Raw genomic sequence first — 21,662 nt, 5'->3', positions numbered from 1 at the left:
AGGAATCAAGTCTCCCCTGTTGGTACAAAATACACCAGCCAAGGCCAGGAAATGTCTTGCAGGAGCAGAGGGCTCAGAGGGTTGTGTGACTCTGTTCAGACAGAATTTTGAGGACAAATTTGGGTTTCTGGGGATTAGAGATATGGAAGGGGTGACTGGGAGCTCCCAGTGGAGTAGGGCTACATGCAGTGATGGTGGTGGATGAATTCAGAGCAGATGACTTTCCCTGGGCATTTCTCTGCCTGGTTTGGGAGGTTTCATAGGGATTAGGGAAGGATTTGTCAGGCTGTGGTGCCAAACCAGTGTTTATCCACAGAAGCCTTTTGATTTTTTAATTGTGTCAGAGATCTCTAACTGGCATCTCTCTCTCTAAACCTGGCCAGTCAGTGGAAACGAAGATTTATAACCAGCCTTTGTTTTAGGACTGGGGGTGGGCAAAGGGAGGGTTGAAGTTTCTTTTGTCTGACTTTAAAAAGATACCCCCTCCTCTTCATCTGCTTCCAGCTTATCCTCCTGGCAGGCAGACATGGAAACACTCCTGCCAGAGCCAGGGAGGGATGGGGGAGTGAACAATGGCCCCCTTAGTGCGAGAGCATCAGTAATAACACAAGGCCTCCTCAGATGCACACGAGCCTTTCTGTTGACTGCTGTGGGAGTTGCCTGCATATTTTAGGAGACAATTAGGCCAGCACTGTGTACACTGCCTATTCACTCTTCATCTCCAACCCTGGGGAGCAGGAGGAATGATTTATTAGGGAGACAGACTTAATGTCTTCTTGCTTTGGTCAGCTGTGATGTGAAAATAGCCTCATTGAAGGCAATTAGTATCAAACCCTAATTAAAAACACAATCTTTCATTGGTTTGCTCACAGACAGCTACAGCACTGGAGAACCATTTTGCAGGGGGAGGACAGGGAAGGTGTAAGAGGAGATGGGGAGTGGTGGGAAAAGGCAGGAGCATAGCAGACTCATCATCCTGAGCTCCCACTCATGATGAGGGCAAGTGTGGGCACCACTTGGTAGCATTCAGCCCCTCACAGAGGATTGCCCAGCAACGGCAAAGTCTCTATCCTGCTCTGCTGGGGCTGTGCAGTCACCTGAAAAGCTCAAGAGTGATGGTTTGTATCAGCTGGTGCATATCCAGACAGTTCAGGACAGACTAGCACTGCTCTCTGTGACAAATCCTCAATAATCCTCCAAAAGCAGAAACAAAAACTGAACGAGTGATGCAGCCTGAGCCTGAAAACAGGCGTGGGTGGCATTGTTCGATCTTTGGTCCCTGCCCAAATGGGTCTGGCTAAACCCCAGCAGTCCCACGAGGTTTGTACCAGCAGAAAGCCTGTGTTTTCATAGGTGTTGGGATGAGCTGCTCACTCCTTTGCTGTGGCTTTGCCTGCCAGACCTTATGTCCTTGCCCTGAAGCACAGCATGGAGCCCCACATTAGCTCTACCATTGAAAATATGCTTGTTCTGCCCTTGTGCCTGGTTCTCTGTCAGGTTCATTTAGTGACACTGACTGAAACCAAGGCAGAGAGGGTGTTTTGTGCCTTTACACCAAAATGTGCCCTCTTTTGGGCATCCCACTTCAAGCCAGAAGCTGCAGAATGGGAGATTGTGTGTGGGTGATGGGGAGGCTCCCGTGAGGCTGGATTAAGTCTCCAGTCCCCATTAACCCTGTGGTGTGAGTGCTCCCCATGCCCACCTGCAAGCAATGCCCTGCCAGGTCTCCTCACTACGTACAGTGCTCCAGAGGACACAGCAGCTGCACCTCTGATAATAAATGAAATATGCCCAGACCTCTTCTCTGTCACTGAGGCCAATCAGCTCTTCGAACAGCCTGCAGCTGTACTTCTGAGTTTTTTGCTCTCCAGAACAGTGTAACCTCTTCCAAGTTGCCTGCTGGGAGAGGTGGCTGACCAGTGCTGGTTCCTGAACTGCACTGGAGACTTTTCTAACAATATAACAGTGCAGATAAGTTCCAGTGCTTTGGAAATGGAAAATCCTCTGGCAGTATTTAATTTATCAGTCAAAAAAGAGATTAGATGTCTTCAGTATCTTCAGGTTAATAGAGGACTTCTGTGATTCAAGGAGCTATTCCAAAACACCAGTGGTATGGGAGAATTTTGTAGGGCTGCTGTTCCAGGAAAAGCAATCACTGCTTGAGCTGAAGCCATTGCTAATCTGAGCATGAGTCTATTCAGCAAGTTCACATCTGCCACATCTGTGGCAGCCAGCGGCCGTGGGGTTCTCGGTGCACGCCTGCCCATCTGCTGAGCATCCCCCTGCATCCCACACCACTACTGCACTCCCAGCTCCCTGCCCCAGCCCTGCTTCCTACACACTAGGAAGGAGACAGAGCCGGGCACTGCAGGTGTTCCCAGAGCAGCCCTGCTGGGATGCTGGAGCAGTGTCTGGATCCCAGCAGCACCGTCAGCGAGGGGATGTGCCGATGGCCGTGCCGATGGCCGTGCTGATGGCCGTGCTGATGGCTGTGCTGTCCCCTGCCACACCACCCGCTTCACCACTGCCTTCAGGCTCACTGCACACAGGGCCTGTGAACAGCCTGAACAGCAAGTCAAAGCAAACCTGGCCCACAAACAATACACATTGCTTCTTCCACTAGAAAACAAACTACACTAAACACAAAACATTGCACCTGGAGTCTGCTCCTTGGACTTATTTAGAACTTTATTAAAGTTGTATATATTTCAATTAAGCATCCATCAGAGTTTAGTAAATCAGATGACACATGGCAGCCAATTAAACCAACCATATTTCAGCACGGTGCAGTGTGCAGCACCATATGCAGCAATGTATATGGGGGTAAGAGAAACTCGCTGACGACTCTGTACTAAAGCATGTGATCCCACTCAGTTCTGGTAAGATTTCCATATAAAGAAGAAGTTTCCTGTCCTAGTTTCATCTAGGATAGAGTTCATTTTCTTCTTAGTAGCTGGTGCAGAGCTGTGTTTCGGATTCAGTATGAGAATAATGTTGATAACACACTGATGTTTGGGCTGGTGCTGAGCAGTGCTAACCCTGAGCCAAAGACTTCTCAGAGTCCTGGGCTCTGCCAGTGAGCAGGAGCAGAAGCCAGGAGGGAACATGGCCGGCAGAGGTGACCTGAACTGGGCAAAGGGATATTCCACAGCCTAGAATGTCATGGTCAGTGTATAAACTGAGGGGAACTGTCTGGAAGGGGCTGATCACTGCCCAGGGATGGGCTGGGCATTGGTCAGAGGATGGTCAGCAATTTTATTGTACATCACTTGTCTTTCTTGGGGTTTATTCCTCTCTCTGTTTTTGTGATCTCTCATTACTATTTTTTTTTTTTTTTTTACTTTACTTTGATTATTAAACTGTTCTTATCTCAACCCATGGGTTTTATCTTTTTCTGATTCTCCTCCCCATCCCACTAGGGGTGAGGGGAGTGAGTGAGCAGTTTAGTTGCTGTCTAGGGTTAAACCATGACACTTCCTTATCTGATATTTCAATAAAGATTGGGTTTCTGTCATCTGTCCAATTTATTCTGAGCCGTCCTCAGGTTCCCCTGCATTGCTATGAATCACTTCCCCAGAATTACGTGCAGATATTTAAAATGTATGCCTGGAGTATTTTAAAAACAGAGCTAATTGCCAGTTTTGGGCTCCTTTTGCACAGTCTATCAAGAAGATTTTGAAGATTAACTGTTTTATTAGATAGCCAGGATTAGATCTTCAGCTGTATAAAGTAGGGCAATCCCACTGCAAATTCCCATATATGATCCTTATCTCACTTGTGCATATGTCTTCAGCCTCAGGCTACACTCACTTCTTCTGCATCCTGTGAGAAACCCAGTGGGTGGAATAACCTGTTATGTATCCTAGTGTGGGGAGATGCTGTTGTAGCACCTGCCCTAGAGCCCATTGAAGGCAGCAAAAAGCTGCACTTAGATTTTAGGATCAAGCCTAAGCCTGGCACTGCAAAGTACAGCATAAACAAGTAATTTACTTCCACTATGTGCCTCATTTTCAGTGACTTCAATGAGACTCAGAAGTGAAATTTTCCAGAGACTGATTTGAGGCCATGGTGAACAGGTTATTGAATCAGAGCCTGGCTGGGGTTGTTTCATTAGCAGAAAATGGAACAGGGGTTGCACTGAGGGATGCTGCTACAGACCTTCCAGGGCAGATGCTCACACTGCCACTCAGTCCACCACATGCCAGATCCAAACTTTTCAGATGCTGCAGTTAACCTGCCACAGTCCCGATGGAAAAGTCCTTCACAACTTAATAGGAAATTCTAGCCTTGTTAATGCCTATTTTAGGGCTTTTTAATATTTTTAATTTTAACAGGAAATTGCATATAAAACACTGTAGAATAGACAGGAAATCTGCTGAATTTCAGGGGGAGTTCTGATTTTTTTTACAGTTCCCTATCCTTGAAGATCCTCATGATTTCACCAATGTTAAATTCTGCAGGACTTTTCCACAGAGGAAATCTGTCATTTATTTTCTTTACAGTTTCAACTGAGCAAATACAGACAAAATAAAGTTTACTGTGGCACAAGGGAGGCTTGAATCTGAAGTCACTTTTCAACCAATACCTGGAGCTGTGAGTGATATCTCATGCTCAACAGCTGACTATGTTGTTTGAAAAATCCTGTTACATGAGCAAATAAGAGGAAAATATCCTGCTCAAAGCTTTTCACTTTTGCAAAATTTCTTTTTTTTTCATTTCTTCCTCTATCTGCCTTGATTTTAAGAGACTGACTCACAAAAAGTGTGCTTTTCCTAGTCAAGAGAGAGCTGTATCCTCAGAATTATCACATCTAATCTAAACTGAATCTTGATCCATGTGTTTCCTCAAGCTCCAGACTGCTTGAGATTCAGGACTGTAATTCAGACAAATCTTCCCGGTGAAGATTAATTACATCTGGGTTTCCCTGCAGCTTCAGAGACCCAAAAGGCTGCAGAGAGACCAGCAGAGATCTGATTTTTAAATGAAGAAAGACCCACTGGTGCACAGACATCTTTATATACCCAGTTTGTATCTTGCATATGCAAGAACAGGATGATTGAGTATTTGTATAGGTCTTTGTCTAATTGGGAGACTAATTATTCAGGTACAGATTTACAAAAAAGAAAGAAAGAGGGGTGAAAAAAGGTAGAAGAGTAGATTATCAGTTTCATCCTACCCAATCCATGCTCCTCCATCCCAAACACCTACAGAGTCTTCTTCCCTTCCCAGGGCTCCATCCACTCCTGCCATTCGGGCACATCTTTATGCACACACAGTGCTTGCTTTAGAATCACGAATCATTACGTTTGGAAAAGACATTTAATATCATCAGGTCCAACCATCAGCCTAGAACCACTGACATGTTCATCGTTAAATCATGGCCTTTAGTGTCATATCCATACTTTTTGAACACTTCCAGGGATGGTGACTTCACCACTTCCCTCAGCAGTCTGTTCCAATGCTTTACAACCCTTTCTGTGAAAAATTTTTTGCTAATATCTAATTAAATCTCTTCTGGTGTAACTGGAGGCTATTTACTCTCATCCTTTCCTTGCTGTGTTATACAAGGTGAAACACCCATGTGCTATCTGGGTGCATTCAGCATTGAAATTTGAGCCATACTATCAAAGCTGATTGATAGTGATAAATAACATAAAAATCAAGAGGAGATTTTATGCTTTGAGTTATCACAGTAGTGCAGAGAACCCTCCACAATTTTGAAGTGGTTGCTGCAAAATGCATGTTTTGATTCAGTGCCCTGGAAATCTCATATCTGCAGCTGATATTTCTTTTCCAATTATTGCTATGATTGGATAAAAGATATTTTAATATCTTTGTGCTAAGAGTTCTATCTAGAGAGAGAGAGAGGTATTTCTACTGCACTGCAAGACCATTACATTTATTTGCACAATTCACTTAACTCTAGTCCATGATATCGCCAGAAGCTCTTGATGGAATTATGGTTTCATAATTATAGCTTTATACATTATAGTCCTTAATAGCCTTAGGGCTGGATTCTCACTTGCAATAAATTATCAGGGCTTCATTGATTTTATTGAAGTATATGGAGGAATGTCAACTTACACCAGCTGAAACCTGAGGTGAGATCTTCACCCTTGAAGTCATCAGGAGTTCTGCCATCAGCTTAAAGGCAGCTAGAAATTAACCCTTACTTCTCATTTTTCTTCGCCACTCTGCTACCATGAACTGCATCAAGACAATAAATTGTTGAAGCTAATGCTGTCACAAACTGAGATGCTGCTAATGATCAAAATCTATCATTATCACTCATATTCTAAAAGGTTGGGCACTAAAAGGTTTGATTCCCTACCAATCTGCACCTTAGGTTCCCTTTGTACAGACCAATACAGCAACCCACCCCCAACTCCTGCAAAATCCTAATGCATTTTTATGGAGGTTCTTAAATATGCACACATAAAGTTTCAGAGTATGTCACTGTGCACTCTCAGCTAATTTACTGTTCATATATGAGCCTCTGTGAAAGGAACAGATAAATAACAAGAAGACATCCAGCATTTCAAATGGTCAGCAAATGGATGGATGAGTTCACATGGGCTTCTCTGGTAACTGCCACAGCTTCCTGCCAAAAAGCCAGACAGTGGAAGAGGAGGTTAAAATACTGAGTGTGGGGAAACGCATTGCACTGTGGGAAACAAATATATAACATTCATATGTAAGTAGTGAAAATCACTCACTGCCATAGGTCAGATCTGACCTAGTATTGATCACTTGGGGTGGATGCAACAATCAGTCACTTAAGAATAACTACAATATGCTGTCAAGTCTTTCCCATTAAAATAACATATACAGCATCAATGTATTTTAATGATAACAATATTTTTTGTGGGCTTAAATTTGGCTATTTGTATCTTCAGTTATGGAAACAGAGCTACTGAAATTTTCAGTCCATAACAGCCATTGGGTTTTTTTGGCAGCTAAAATGTGGATGTCTGTGCCTTGCCCAAAGTCAGCTTTGGCAGGTACATCAGACATCACCATGTCCTAAGTCTGAGCAGTGAACTTTTGATTACAGCTTATTGCCCTCCAAATCTAATTCCTTTAAAAATCAAAACAGATCCTCCAGAGGAGGATTATTAGGGGTCTGCTAAGGATAGAACAGCACAGGCCCAAATTTACCAACAGATGAGATGGCTGTGGCGTAGGCGAAAGAAGACATAAAATGTTTATCCCTTTAAGCCACAGAGACTGATGAAGGGTAAGCTGGAGGGAATGCTCTCTGGAGACCTCTCCTGCACTGCACTGCTCCAGTTTTGCTTTCCTCTCTGCTTATGGTTGTAACTGTATTATTTGTCCTTCCACTAAGATAAACATTCCCACATTTGAATCCGTTATGACAAATTTACTGGGTTCACTCAGAAAAAGGTTATCTGTTGCTTCTTCATAGCCCCAACACAGAAAGGTAAGAGTGGGCTGGTGAAAACACTGAGCTTCTCATAACTAGAGAATCATGGCCAAGGGACAGGCAGGTGACGAGGAAGCTCCTGCTCCAGTGTGGGCTGTGCTCTCCCCAGGAGCCTGTGGCAGCTGGAGCACCCTTTCAGCTCTGATATATCAAAGGTGACATTTGGGAAGAAGGACCATGACAAACAAAAAGCAACTACAGAAAGTCAGGAAAATGGAAGCCAAACCATTTCCAAGGAGCAGATAACTGAGAAGTTAGAAACACTTGGCCAGATACTTAGAAGTGGACAATTTAGCTTAGAGGATAATGCACTGATGCCACAAGCTACCCTGAAAGGGTAGAGTGTCTGTCACAATGGGCAGTTGGAATTCTTTCAGGTCCACTGCAGCACAAAATGTGGTGGCAGGGAGGAGCCCACTCCAGCACGAACTCCTGAACCCACATGCTTTCATGTTAACTCAGCCCTAAATATAACATGCTCTATCAAATGCAAATTGATAAAGTCAGTCCAGGGTTTCTTCTCCTCTGCTGTCGCTTGAAGAATGCTGTAAGCAGTTTCATCTCAGTCATTCAGTGCTAACAGATGCCTCTGCTCCTTGCACTGATGGAGAAAAGGGAAGTTTTCACATAGGGAACACAGTTACTCCAAACTACCTGCAAGGCAGTGATGAATACAGCCCATGGGACCACATTTTTGTGGGTACAGCACATTAACAGAGCATTAACCAGGAGAACATTAATTACACATTGTCGCTGCTGCTCACCCAAAAGGAATTCAGACTGGCAAAACATGTTCGTAAAAAAGAAGGCCTTTGGAACAAATCAATGTGTGTGTGACATAAAAATGCCTAGGAAGGGTCTGCAAGTCTTGCATCTGCCTCTCAAGGTCTCCCCAGCACCATCAAACACACCCTCAGATGATGGTCCAGTGACTCTGCGCTCCACTTAATGAGCACTGACAGGGAGATCAGAACAAAACCCAAAATACCCTCTGGTAACATTTCCACATATAAAACCTCCTTTTCTAGGGAGTTTTGAGCTCATTTTTTTTATCTTAGTAATCCTGTTTTAAGACAGACTTCAACATTCCAGTGACTGAGGGCCAAGACATCTGGGTCTCTGAGGTTAGAATGTGCTGTGAGGACACAGCTTCCTGATTCTCTGCCCAGTTTCATCTCCAGAGTCTCCCAATCTGCTGAAATCCACATTTTCCCCAGGGCCCACAAACCAGATGGGGACAAACCAGCACAGCACACCCCGGGCACTCAGCACAGCACACTCAGCACTCAGCCATCAACCCTTGGAGAAGGAGACCAGGAGATCCATTCTGCCACGTCTGTGACTGCTGGAGATGACACAGTGTAGAGAAGAAAGTCCCAAAGTGTCAAGTCAATTCCTCTCACCTACAGACAATTTGGTTTCTACTCAGACCAGTTTAATGGAGTCCTGATTGTCCATCTTCAGGGCAGTGTGAATGAAAGCATACCTGCCAGTGCCATCACTACCAAATCACTGTTCAGAAGAGCAAAGTGACCTGGATTTTAAAATCTATACAAGAGCTGCATTCAACAGCTGGTTCTGTTAGTGAAGCACTCTCCTATTAATGTATGCATACGCATGGGGCAAAGCCTGGTGCGAGCGTGCGACTTTGGGTTAAAGGCACCATTGCTTTATAAATTGTGCACAATCATCCGTAATCTTTGCAAAATACAAAATACAGTTTGCTCTCTGTTGCCTGTTCTGCACAGTCCTTTCATTACAGAAACATCTGTTAGAAGTGCTTTAGCTGAGAGCTCGTCAGAGTTTCCATTATAAACCCCTATATTCAAGGGGTTACTGCAACTGAGCCATAAAAAGTTGCTCCAGGCTCAAACTTGGCATAAAAGGTCTCCAGTGGGAGAATTATTTTTTTTTCTAAGCCCAAAATGTTAAAATACATGCAGTTAAACAAAAGCAATTCACTTTCCCTCAGACTGCCTCTCCTGATTCTATATGTGTTAGACTTACTTACATGTAACATTACTAACATTGTGCATGAGCCTTCAAAAGCAAACTATTGATTAATTAATTCATTAAGAGATTTGTTAAAATAAAGTAACTAACTTCACAGCCTTACTGATTCATTTAAAATATAAGTGGCCAGATGATTTCAGATAGAAAAGCAGCTACCACTTAGAAAATAAAATACCCATCCATATAAAAATCAAGGGGGAGGAAAGTACTTTTAGGTCATATTTTCATCCCCAGCTTTAACTAACTTTCCTCTTGCAGACAATGGATTTACCCTTGGGCTGGCAGTGGGATCTAATGACCAAAATGACCCGAGGGCAAGTAGAGAAGCTATTTTTCTTTCAGAGGCAGCCTGCTCTAGCAGGATGGTAGAGATTAGCAGAAAGATGTTAAGTAGGAGGAAATATGCTTGTTTAGAGAAGATAAGCGGGGGAGGGTGGGTGTGTGCGCATGTGTGCTTCTCTGTACTGTACTGATCAAGGCAGTTAAGGTGATCCAATGATCCACAAGCAGTGGTAGAGACAAAAATCCTCCATGCAGCCTGGGGACAATGAAAAAGAGGCAGAAACCATAGGAGAGTTCAATTTAGGAAAGTCTGGTTTGCAGGTAAAGGACAATGAAGCAAAGCTAAAACCCAGGAGACCTTTGAATTGAAGAAGGGCTAATTTTTCAGGCTTGAGGCTATGAGCAGTGCTGATGTTCAGCAAGGCAGCCCTTGGGTACAGAATGAGCAAAACTCTCGTTACATCATTAATTGTACTGCACCCGGCAGCTGCAGCAACAGACCTCACTGCTGATCCTGCAGGAATTTAAGCCCATAAGTAATCCCATTTAAATTAATGGGATTATGCCTCAGAAGTGTAGAGTTAAGCATATGTGTATTGGTTTGCTGGAGCAGGCCTGGGGCGACATGAGGGCTCACAAAGAGCCCTGCTTGCAGTGTTGATGCTCTTTGTGCTGCCATCCCACAGCTCCTGTTTTTCCATCCATCCATCCATTGGGAAGGAAGGGTGCAGGATGAGCTCCAAGGTCTCTAAGGAAAACCCCCAAACTGGGGGAAGTCACACAGTGATTAACTACTGAATGAGTGCCACCATTGAGTGGCACCATTTCCTCTGAGTCAGTCCTGAACAAATATCCCAGCACCGCTTTAAGATGGGAAACTGTGACTGGATGTGCAGTCCCATGGAGGAGATGGAAAACAAACATCCTGCTGGTGACTGCCACACAAGGTCTCAGTAGCTCATTTGGAGGGTTCGTTTTTTCATCCTGGTGTTTCTGGCCAAGGTCCAAGTGCTGTAATTCCAGCTTTCTGGTTCACCCTCCCAGCATGGGCTCCTGCTGTCTCGAGGCCTTGGTTGAATTTCTGAACACCAACAAGCAGCTGGTGGAGCCCTGACGGGTGAGGGACAATGTCTCTATACACACAACAGATGACCCAGACACCCCAAGAGAATGAGCAGGATGCGAAGAAACAACACTGCAGCCTTCACTCATGCTGAGGAGAGCTTTGGTTTGCATTAAAATCAGGAATTGCTCAGCATGCATGACTACAGCAAAGTGGCTCCTCCACTGACATTGGAACAACTCGAGATTTCACTACATGCAAATGTTCCCTTTAATCCACTCCAATGCTTCAGCTCTAGCAGTGAGCTCAGGGAAAAGCTGTGAACACGGTGCAGTACCTTATGCGAGTAATGCACATATTACACCCTGCCTATGGACGTAAGAGGGGAAAATTTCTCCACTGCAATCTTGCTATCAGCATGCAGCATGTTTGAGAGGCTCCTGATTCTTGGACATTGGCCAGTCTCCTCCAGAGCTCTGGAGTTAACACTGCCATCATCTGATGCCTTGTGTCACACCCTCTCTTGAGCATCAGGAGCTCCTAGAAAGGAAAAGCTCAGACAAGGCATCAGTCACTTAAGTCATAGGTTATCTGAAGTGAAGGCTACCCATGGCTTCCTTCCTTTTTCCTGTTTTCTGCAACCTTCTTCTGTGACAGTTGTCACCATATTTCTTAGGTCAAGAACACTCAGATGACCCCTCCTCATATTATTAATTATTATTATTATGAAAATGCTGAAGTCCTCTAAATTAGAAGAGTGTCCCAAATGCCAGATATTTGACTGCCTTGCTCCCCAGAAATTCAGTTTTCCATTTTTGTTTTATGTGAACCATGCAAATAATGTTTTGACTAGTAGGAAAACTCTTCTTGTAAATACAAACAAATATTAAAAATCTGACAACAAAAACTGACATTAAGTAGCTGGAAAACTGGGATAGGTATGAGCTAAAAGAAATTTCCTGCTGCTAATATGTGTATTTCTACCTTTAATCACTGTCATATTATTTTCTTATCCCTGCTTGTCCTCCATGGCATGGTATGAGGAGATTTCAGACAGGTCCTAAAGAAGCCTTTGAGAATAGACCAGTATTTAAAGATTCACCTTTGCTGTAAGAAGGGAACGTTCACAAAAGTTATGTACTATTCTATGTATTGAAATACTTCTCCTGGGCAGTTAAATGTACTGCCAACTCTACCTATCATTTTGAAATTTCAAACATGCTCATCTCTACAAGTCCAATAGAAAAAGAAACCTTCTCTTTGCACATTCTTTATGTGAAATTGCTGAAAGTCATGTATTTAAAATGAATTGGGATTGATGTGAATCTGTTACTTTAACAAGAAACAATCTGGTATTTTCATAAGCAATTAGACTATGTTAATAGTCCCTAATCTATCATGCCAAGAAATGACAGAAGTAACTTCTTAACTATATAAAAGACTCAGGGGTTTAGCTGATGTTTCTTCTTTAGAGAAAAGATAACTCACATGTCCATCTGGATCTAACTCAGCTGTTGTGAAAGAGCAGCATCAGCATCCAAAACAGCAGAAACAGCAGAGAGTCAGAGTTCAGGTCCCAGTGCCATCCTGTTGTTTCTGCAAAAGCAAGGCAAATGACCCTGGAAAAATACAGCAGAATGCATCAGGGAGAGGTGTTATCCTTGGCTGTAAAGCTCTCTCTGAAGTAATCACTGGGGGTGTTGATTTGCCTCATTTTGCCTTTAAGTAAGATCTGTGATCCTGTTAGCATTTTGCATGTCACACCGAAACTTCACCCTAGAAAAGGACTGGGATGGAGATTCCTCAGCTGTGGTCCACAGCACAGTGGTGAGCTCACTGTGCCTGCAGTATGCTGACTTTCATCCTGGGCTTCATCTGAAAAGAACAGAGCCAAGGGAAGAAGAGACGAGAGAAACAGCTAAAGCAGAAACCATGGTCAACTTTTACAGGAAGGTCAATACCCATATTCCTCTAAAGACTTCTTAAAAAGAGGCACAAATGCTTTTTCAGTATGGTTTTCCATGTAATGTAAATTGCCACAGGGATGTTACACAATGACTTGGAGGATAAGTGCCCATGAGGCAATTTCTTTATTGAGATGTGGAGCTCATCACAAAAAAGCTGGAAAACACCTGTAGGTGTGGGAATAAGTTTCTACTCTTACTGGAATAAAATATACTCTGGTCATTGAGCAGGCTTTTAAAGACCCCATAGCATACAACATCTATTTCTGTCTGTCTTCTGAAGGATCCCTTCTTTTTTTTCACTGATGAGATAATTTATCTGGTATTTAGCAGAAGAAAAACCATTAAACCACACATTAAAGGTGGCCCATGATGAACAGAGGCCAAGTGACATTGGCAAAGGGAGGAAATGAAACGTGTGAAATGCAAGATTATGCCGATCTTGAAATGCAGTGTTAGAACTGGCTTTTGATGGACCATGTATGTTGTATTCCCTATGAATAGGTACAGCACTGAACGATTCAGAAATCTGATGTGAAGACCAAAAAACTGAGGGAAAGTTTCCCATTGACTTCAGGGCCTTTGGATTACAAGCTTTTGCAGGAAGTACCATTGATTACTGAAATAGCTTCAACCATATGAAACCCCTGAGAAATTTAGTTCACTATACTGTAGCTATTTCTGCCACTACTTCTACCTTAGCTGTCTGTCTCAGGCTGATCTATTTTAAATAATTATTTCTTTCCGGAACTTTAAAGGCTTGAGTCATCCAAGATGATGAATTTGCAGGGAAAGCTCCTTTTCCACCTCCTCCCCCCACCCCCCACATTTCAGCACTGTGAAGGCCTTATTCATGAAACTTCACTCCTCCATTAGAAGAACTTGAAATTTGACAGTGGCTTGAAATTTGACAGTTTGAAAATGGCTCTTCAAACAGACATATACTTTCACATCTTTGAAAGCAAATATATAACCCAGAATCACAGAGTAAGCTCAGTTGGAGACCCACAAGGATCATGGAGTCCAACTCCTGGCTCTGCACAGCACCATCCCCAAGAGTCACACCATGTGTCTGAGAGCACGTCTTAAACACTTCTTGAATTCTATCAGGCTTGGGACTGTGACCACTTTCCTGGGGAGCTTGTTCCAGTGCCCAACCACCCTCTGCTTCTGGCTGAAGAAACTCTTTCTAATATCTAAAGTAAACCTCCCCTAAACCTCCTCTGACACAACTTCAGGCCATTTCCTCAGGCCCTGTCACTGGTCACCACAGAAAAGAGAGCAGTGTCTGCCCCTCTGCTACCCCTCACAAGGAATGAGGTCTCCCCTCAATCTCCTCTTCTCCAGGCTGAACAGACCAGGAGACCTCAGCCGCTCCTCACACGGCTTCCCCTCAAGGCCCTTCACCATCTTTGTTGCCCTCCTTTGGACACTGTCTAAAAGCTTAATGTCTTTCTTATATTGAGGCACCCAAAACAGCACACAGTACTCGAGGTGCGGCCGCCCCAGTGCAGAGCAGAGCGGGACAATCCCCTCCCTTGCCCAGATGGTGATACTGTGCCTGATGCCCCCCCGGACACAGTTGGCCCTCTGGGCTGCCAGGGCAGCTCTGACCCATGTTCAACTTTCCACAGACCAGGAGCCCCATGTGCCTTCCCACAGTGCTGCTTTCCAGCATCTCATTCTGCAGTCTGTCCCCACAACCAGGATTGCCCCATTCCAGGTGCAGAATCCAGCACTTTCCTGTGTTGAGCTTCATATTGTTGGTTATTGGATGATTGACCAGTCCTCTAATTTGTTGAGGTCTCTCTGCAGGGCCTCCCTGCCCTTGAGGGAGTAAACTCCTCCCAGTTTTGTATCATCTGCAAACTTGCTTAGTATCCCTTCCAGGTCTGCATCCAAGTCATTTATTATAATTTTGAAGAGCACAGGGCCTAAGAAAGATCTAGGTTTCCATGACCAAAATTGCCTGAGACACCCTTGCTCTGCAGGATATGCCAGCCCTGAGTTTACCAGGGCTGATCTAGACTGCAACTGGGTCAGTGCACAGACATTTGAGAACTGCTAAACTCACCCCTGCTGAGAAGAAAGGGAGGGTAAATCAGGGATGAACCAAGAAGTGAAAAACACATATTCACATATCCAACAGGGGTGGGAAGAAACTTAAGTGACCAAGGATGGGGAAGAGGCAGCTCTGCCACAGTTCTACCCACTCAGCTTTAAGTGACTGATCTCCATTCTTACAGTATGGTTATGGTATATTTTACAGTATGCACTGAATTTTAATTTTTCTGTGCAGATTTCACAGTCTTCCTTCCTCCTGTGGCTTTTACTACCCAAGAAGGGAGAGAGGCGGAACAAAAAGCTGCAAACCGAAGGGAGTGTGGGTGTGAGGGGGTTTATGTGTGCTTTGGGTTTGAAGCTTTGGCCTGAAAAGAGATATTTTTGTTAACAGACTACAAAAGATGGATGATTTGCTGTACTGAAGAAGTTCGAAACTCCTGCAACGTCAACACAGTTCATTGAAAGTTAAGAGGGGGCGTGTTATTTTTAGGTGCTAAGTAATTCACAACATTTTGTGTTTAAAATAAAATATTCATCTGTATCATTATGAGTCATCTTTGTTCAGATAGTTTACTAAAATATTGTCCTTATGTAATACTATCATCCAACATGCCTGAGACCTCTGTTTTATTTTAAAGTTGGTGCACAACAGAAAGTCAACAGATATATTTGTGTTTTTAAGGTTAATGGTGAAGTGAAACAATATTCCAGGTATAGTCACTATTAACATGTTGTAAAATGTTGACTTCTCTTGCTATATTTTCAAATACCCTGTGTCTTTTCTATTATTATTTTTCTTCTGCAGTTTATGTGCTGTACTCCTGCAGCCAGGAACATGTGTTTCCAATTACTTGAGCTTTCCATACCAGCTTTGCGTTCAATAGCAATATTTTTTTAAGGTACAGCTCCTCCTCCCACAGAAGTTAATATTCCTCTCCTTTTTCACACAGCTAACAGCAGTGGCTCTTGATTTCAGGCTTATTTTAGAAATCATTTGATTTGGAGCTCCCCCAGACAAGAATATTACTTTCTTCTAAACTTCTTGTACATTTTAAGTGAGAAAACCAAGCTTTCATATTGAATGTATATGAAGTCTTGAAGCAAGGGAGGGAAAACTGATGTAATCCAGTCCGCCTTGCATAACATTTTCTCTAGTTTCTTCTACAGCAAAGAATCCAATTTGACCACTAGAGCCATAGTGGTAGAAATATGAGACATCATCCCATCCTTAAAATTCATGCTTGTGCCTTACAAATTCCACTCCTGAAGCATGTGTGCAACCTGTGTCCAACTAATGTGTTGTAAGGTCAAACACTGTGACTACGACCATTTGTACATGGAAAATTGAGGCAGATAGATGTTTTTGCCTCAGTGTTGGCTTAGGGTTCAAGCTTGTATTTGACTTTTCCATGCAGTTCTGGGACCCACCATTAAAGAGGAATCTGAAGGTCCTTGAATGTTTTCTGAGGAGGGCAACAAAGCCAGTGAAAGGGCTGGAAGTCATGTCCTGTGAGGAGCAGCTGTGGGCTCTGGGCTTGTCTGGTTTGGAGAAGATGAGGCTGAGTGGTGACCTCGTGCTCTCTAACAGCTTCCTGAGGAGGGGAGGGAGAGATGGAGGTACTGAGCTCTTCTCCCTGGGATCCATTGGTAGGACATGAGAATGGTTTAAACCTGTACCAAGGGAGGTTTAGACTTGATATTAGGTAGCATTTCATGGAATTATAGAGTCATTTTAGGTTGGGAAAGACTTTTAAGATCTTCAAGCCCAACCATTAACCCAACACTTCCAAGTTACCATTAAACTATGGTAAAATACTACTAACCCTAAGTGCCACATTTACGTGTCTTAAATACCTCTAGGGATGATGACTCAACCACTTCCCTTGGAAACCTGTTCCAATGCTTAGCCACCTTTTCTGTGAATATTTTTTTCTAGTGTCCAATCTAAACCTTCCCTGGTGCAACATGAGGCCATATCCTGTCACTTGTTACCTGGGAGAAGAGACCAACCCCCATCTGGCCACAACCTCCTTTCAGGGAGTTGTAGAGAGCAATAAGGTCCCTCCTGAGCCTCCTTTTCTCCAAGCTGAACACCCCCATCTCCCTCAGCTGGTCATCATAGGACTTGTGCTCTAGACCCTTCCCCAGCTGCTTCGCCCTTCTTTCAACATGCTTCAGAGGGTATCAAAACAGTGGAACAGTCTTCCAAGAGTGGTCAACACTCCAAGCCTGTCAGTGTTTAAGACATATGAGGGCATGCTCTTGGTTAGCCCTGAAGTGGTCAGGCAGTTGGACTAGATGAACATTTTAGGTCCCTTCCAACTGAAATATCCTATTCTATTTATCATCTGCATCAATTAGACACTGGCTCCCACTCAAGCTTCAGTCTGAGAAAGGCCAGGGGCTCACCATACAGAGAAAATTCAGGCACAGAGCTGCAAACTGAGATGCAGACCTTACAGACAGTGCAAACATAACCAACACAAAACACCTAACAAAAAAATGGACCCCAACCTGAGGCACAATTCATCAAGGTAAGAGGTGTAGCCAGAGAGACCCAGGCTCTGTCTTGTATAAGCAGAAGGTACGGGGCAATGTGTGAGTGCAGTGGAGTAGGGTTACTGCACATCCCTTCATCCTGCTTCAAGTTGGGATTAAGCCAAAACACAACTATACAGCAGTTTGGAAGTGCCCTGGGATTTGTCACTTTAAGTGAAGTTTGGGTGATTTGACCAAGGCCAGCATAAGAGCTTGAACTTGGCATTATCCATGAACCTGCCTAATGAAACTTCATTAACAATTTAATCTGCTTCCTAGGACTGGACAGGTGGGGCAATCCACTGGGGCAGAGTGTGGTCTGGGCCTCAGGCAGTAGAAAGGCTGGTCAGAAGGTGTTAAGGTGTTTGGAACAGGTTATAAACCTCTGGCCTTTAGTCACTGAATAACCAAAGATTGACTAGCAGATCTCTCATCTGACCTCCACAAGAGGAAAAGTCATGATCCCTCGTTTGTATGAGAAGAACCACATGAACACTCCTTTGTGCTTTCCCTGAGCATCAGGAATATGGGTACCTCCTCCTGAAGTACAAAGCTAGTGAGGCAGTGTGTGCTGAAATTACAAGGTAGGAAGGCAAGATATTTAGCCCAAGAAGAGTCATTCAGAAAGGGGATTAATTAATGTTTGGTGTTGTATGATCTTCCTCCATGGATGTGATTTGTAGCCCTAAAACAGATATTGTGTTTGAAAGCCCCAATGATAACATGGCAGAGCATAAATGAGATCCTGGCTGAGCCAGGATGAGTGTTTCAACTGTTGAACACTTGCAGAGGGATTCACAGCAAGTGAGAGTGGGATGAAAGCAGCCACCACCTCCCACAAGACATGAAGGAGCTTTTCCCAAAGAGGAGTCTATAACCAGAGTGTAAGCAGCCAGAAGAGTTATGTGATGAGGAGAAATATGGAAATGAGACATCTGCAGAGCCCATTCCTCCTTTGGGGAAGTGCTGCAGTCTCTGTGACAATAGAGAGTCTCTTCTCTAATCACTACTTCACCCCACAAACCTCTCTGATGCTGGTCCCAGGTGCATTGGTAGTGGAGGACAGGCACTGCAGCCCTTCTGAGCATGGGATACAGCACTTTCTGACTCACTGGGTCTAACAGAGGCCACACTGCCACACACGCTGTTTTTCTCCCTGCAAAAGTCACATCTTTCTGCAGCAGTCCCAGCCTTCTGCTGGGCTATCTCCTTCTCATCTACATACATCGGGGCCATAACAGAGAGGAATTCTATTTTACTCTTTGGCTTTGTTTCTCAGTCTTGTTTCCTCATCAGCATTCAAGGGTTTGGATTTTGATGACACACAGGCATATGCATATGCATGAAAATCTAAACTCCTAATCAATTACAGTCATGGAAAAAAAATGGATTTGAGTTTATTTTCCTCTTTGTAGGCATGATGGCCATCGCCTATTTCCAAAAGCTGTGAATACAATTAGAAATAACATTATTTTCTTAGTGGCCTTTAATTTTCTGGACCACTCTAAAGCTCTCCAGGCTAACAACTCATGCATACAGCCTATGTTGCCTACAAATATTCAGTGCTTAGAGCATGTGATGCTTGCAGCATTTGTAACAGTGTTGACTCTCACATGTCTATGACAAGTCTCATGGCACCCATCCATACTTACAAATGCTCAGCTCCTTGTGATGAGAGATTGACGAGAAATATAGCACTAATTTTTATGTATACATTTAGTCTGCTTAAAATAGCTTAAAATAATTGCTCATATGACCAAAGATCATGAGAAGTTTACGTTTCTTTTTCTTAAAAATCCCCTAATTGCTAAACCAATCTGGTGATCAACTGGGGTTTGTCATAGTGTTTGTTAATGTCTGGAATTCTTGAGTTCTGTTTGTCATTTAACTTTTCTGTAACAAACCAATGACAACACATTAAGGAGACATCTTTTTCAACAATTTTTAGAAAGGAAACCAAGGAAAACTTTGGTGACAATTGGAGAATAAGCCTGGTGTGACACTCACATGTCCAAGGTGTCCTTCCAACCCAGCCCTTTCAGCACAACTGTCATCCTGGAAACCTATAGAGGACAATGTAGGGAGACTCAGATTTCTCCACACAACATTTTTGTTGTAATTTGGTGCATAATTCAACTTATAGCTGTCCCTAAACATTATCTGGACTGTCCACATATCTTTGGCAAAATATGAAGTCAGCAGCTATTCTGACACCATGGGGACCTCTCTAGGTGACATCTGCTTTCTTTAGTACCCTTTACTGTATATATCTATACAGCATTTTTTGAGCAGAGCCGGTAAAAAAATTGTTTGTACATGTCTTTGGTTTCCTCCCTTCACACGCCACATTGGAAAGAAAATAGGGGGGAAAAAAGAGGACTACAAAAATATTCCCCATTTTTGCCATTGTAAAAAGGAACAATGAAGGAGAGGCAAAAAAAGAAATGCTTCAGGGTTTGGGTTTTTTTCTTATTTAAAAAAAGAAAACTCTAAAAACAGTTGAAAATGAAACATGCACTGCCTCCTATGCATTAGTGCAGCCTGTAGCTACCAGCAAGGGTCAAGTGCTTCTTGACAAGGCAGTTTCTACTGCCCGGACCTTTTCAGAACGTCAAGAGGTGCTATTTGCTTAATAAATGTACAAACATGTCGTTAAACCTGTTAGAACACAGCTTCTGCTGTATTTCACTGAATGAACAGTGGGGAAAGCGGCAATGTTTCTCATGTAATGTAAGAGCACATGGTTTGCTGCTGGATGGAGGGGGCTTGGGGCTTGGGGCTTTTCCTAGTGCAACACTGCCAGCAGGGATGCTGATCTCAAAAGTAAACCTCCTTGCCTGCTCATTTAGGAAGGAGCAGGACTAGTAATAAAAGTGGCAGGGATCTCCAAGGAAATGTTAAAATTGAAAGCCGGTGCACAAAGAGAGATGTTTGGTAGCACAGCAAGAAGTCTCTAAACAAGTTAATTACTGAAGTTTTCAAGAAAAGTAGTGTTTATAGCTCACAATAAGTTGTGTCAGTGTTTTGAAATCCTTTTGGATAGTGTTTTCTACTCATTTTCTCTAATGTTTGCAAAGTTTTAGTATATGCTGTAGTAAATGCAGATAGAGTCACAGTGTGATTGGGGAATTTGGTTTAGCATGTCACAGTATTTCTCTGGCATCCAGTTTTTAGTAGCTAGAGAGAGAGAGGTCTGGGATGGCTGAGCCACAGGGCTGGCCATGCTCAAAAGGGAAAGTAAATTAGTTTCATGTGAATATATTAAGACATTTTCTTTAAGGATGTAAAACGTCTGGGTGACTGAAGGGTGGAGACTGACAAAACTAGGACCTGCGATTTCTTTCTCCAAATGTTTTATTTATTCTGTTGAAATCTTCTCCAAATCCAATATGTAGGGCAGTAAAGGACTGATCTTTCTTTCAAATCTATAATGAAAAAAATAAAAATTCCTAGCTATTATAATGATAGGGCTTGTCATTGATACATGGAAAATAACAGAGCTTGGGGCCTCATAGGTTGATGATAACTTTCTTGAGCATTTTGTTCATGATCTCAATAATGATTTCATGTGCTTTATCTTTCACATGCATATCTAAACCCTTTTAATCTTGTCTTAATTCAGTAGCCATAGAGTTCTTTGTGGAAGAAGGGACAATTTTGTTATCAGCTCTAGGAATACACAAAACTACATCCTGGGGATATAGAACAAGTGATCAGAAAGCTCAGCTGCTGCGGGTACATCAATGGTGGATGTGGTAAAGGGTTTTTCCCATTTAAAAGCAAGCATCTTCACATTTGTACTGAGTAAGGCCCCTGGCTTTTTTTTTCTTAAGGTGATGGGGGATTTTTTGCAGCTGCTGTGCCCTTCCAGGAATCTTTATCTACTCTTTAGCTTTGATAATTCTGCTTGCTTTAGTTCGAAGATTTCTTTCTGCCCCAGTTTGGCTGGAATGTTTCTATATAATTTATTATTGTCAGCTTCATTATTTTGCCTACCATGCTGTCCCTGTTCTCTGTTTTGCCGAGACTGACAATAACACCTTTCTGCAGAGTTTTTCAACAGAAATATCTCATAAAATTAAACTTTTAACAATAAGCACAACCTTTTTTCCTACTTATTTTTTAACTAAAAAACCAGAAAAGTATAATACTTTTTGTAGTTCTGTATGGAAATTGTTGGAGATGTATTATAAACTGATAGTTTTCCATTGAATAGAAATTATTTTTCCCCCCTCTTTGACATTTTTCCAGACAGAACCCCAGTTCTAGCAGAAAGCACTTGCTCTTCTGCTTA

At 43.0% G+C, this 21,662-nt stretch overlaps 1 long non-coding RNA gene across 2 annotated transcripts in view; it reads right to left on the bottom strand.

The window, feature by feature from the left end:
* Positions 1–3,425: 3,425 nt before the first annotated feature.
* LOC125338403 overlaps positions 3,426–21,662 on the bottom strand; it is a 49,979-nt gene continuing 31,742 nt past the window's right edge. For both annotated transcript variants that reach the window (XR_007208279.1, XR_007208277.1), the window contains exons 6-7: positions 12,291–12,421; positions 3,426–6,601 (exon numbers count right to left, since the gene is read on the bottom strand). This is a non-coding gene — a long non-coding RNA (uncharacterized LOC125338403). The remainder of the gene's footprint in view (positions 6,602–12,290; positions 12,422–21,662) is intronic.

This window comes from Corvus hawaiiensis, chromosome 26 (genome assembly GCF_020740725.1).
Source record: "Corvus hawaiiensis isolate bCorHaw1 chromosome 26, bCorHaw1.pri.cur, whole genome shotgun sequence".
NCBI classification, from domain to species: domain Eukaryota; kingdom Metazoa; phylum Chordata; class Aves; order Passeriformes; family Corvidae; genus Corvus; species Corvus hawaiiensis.
This window is presented reverse-complemented; position numbering and strand designations above follow the sequence as displayed.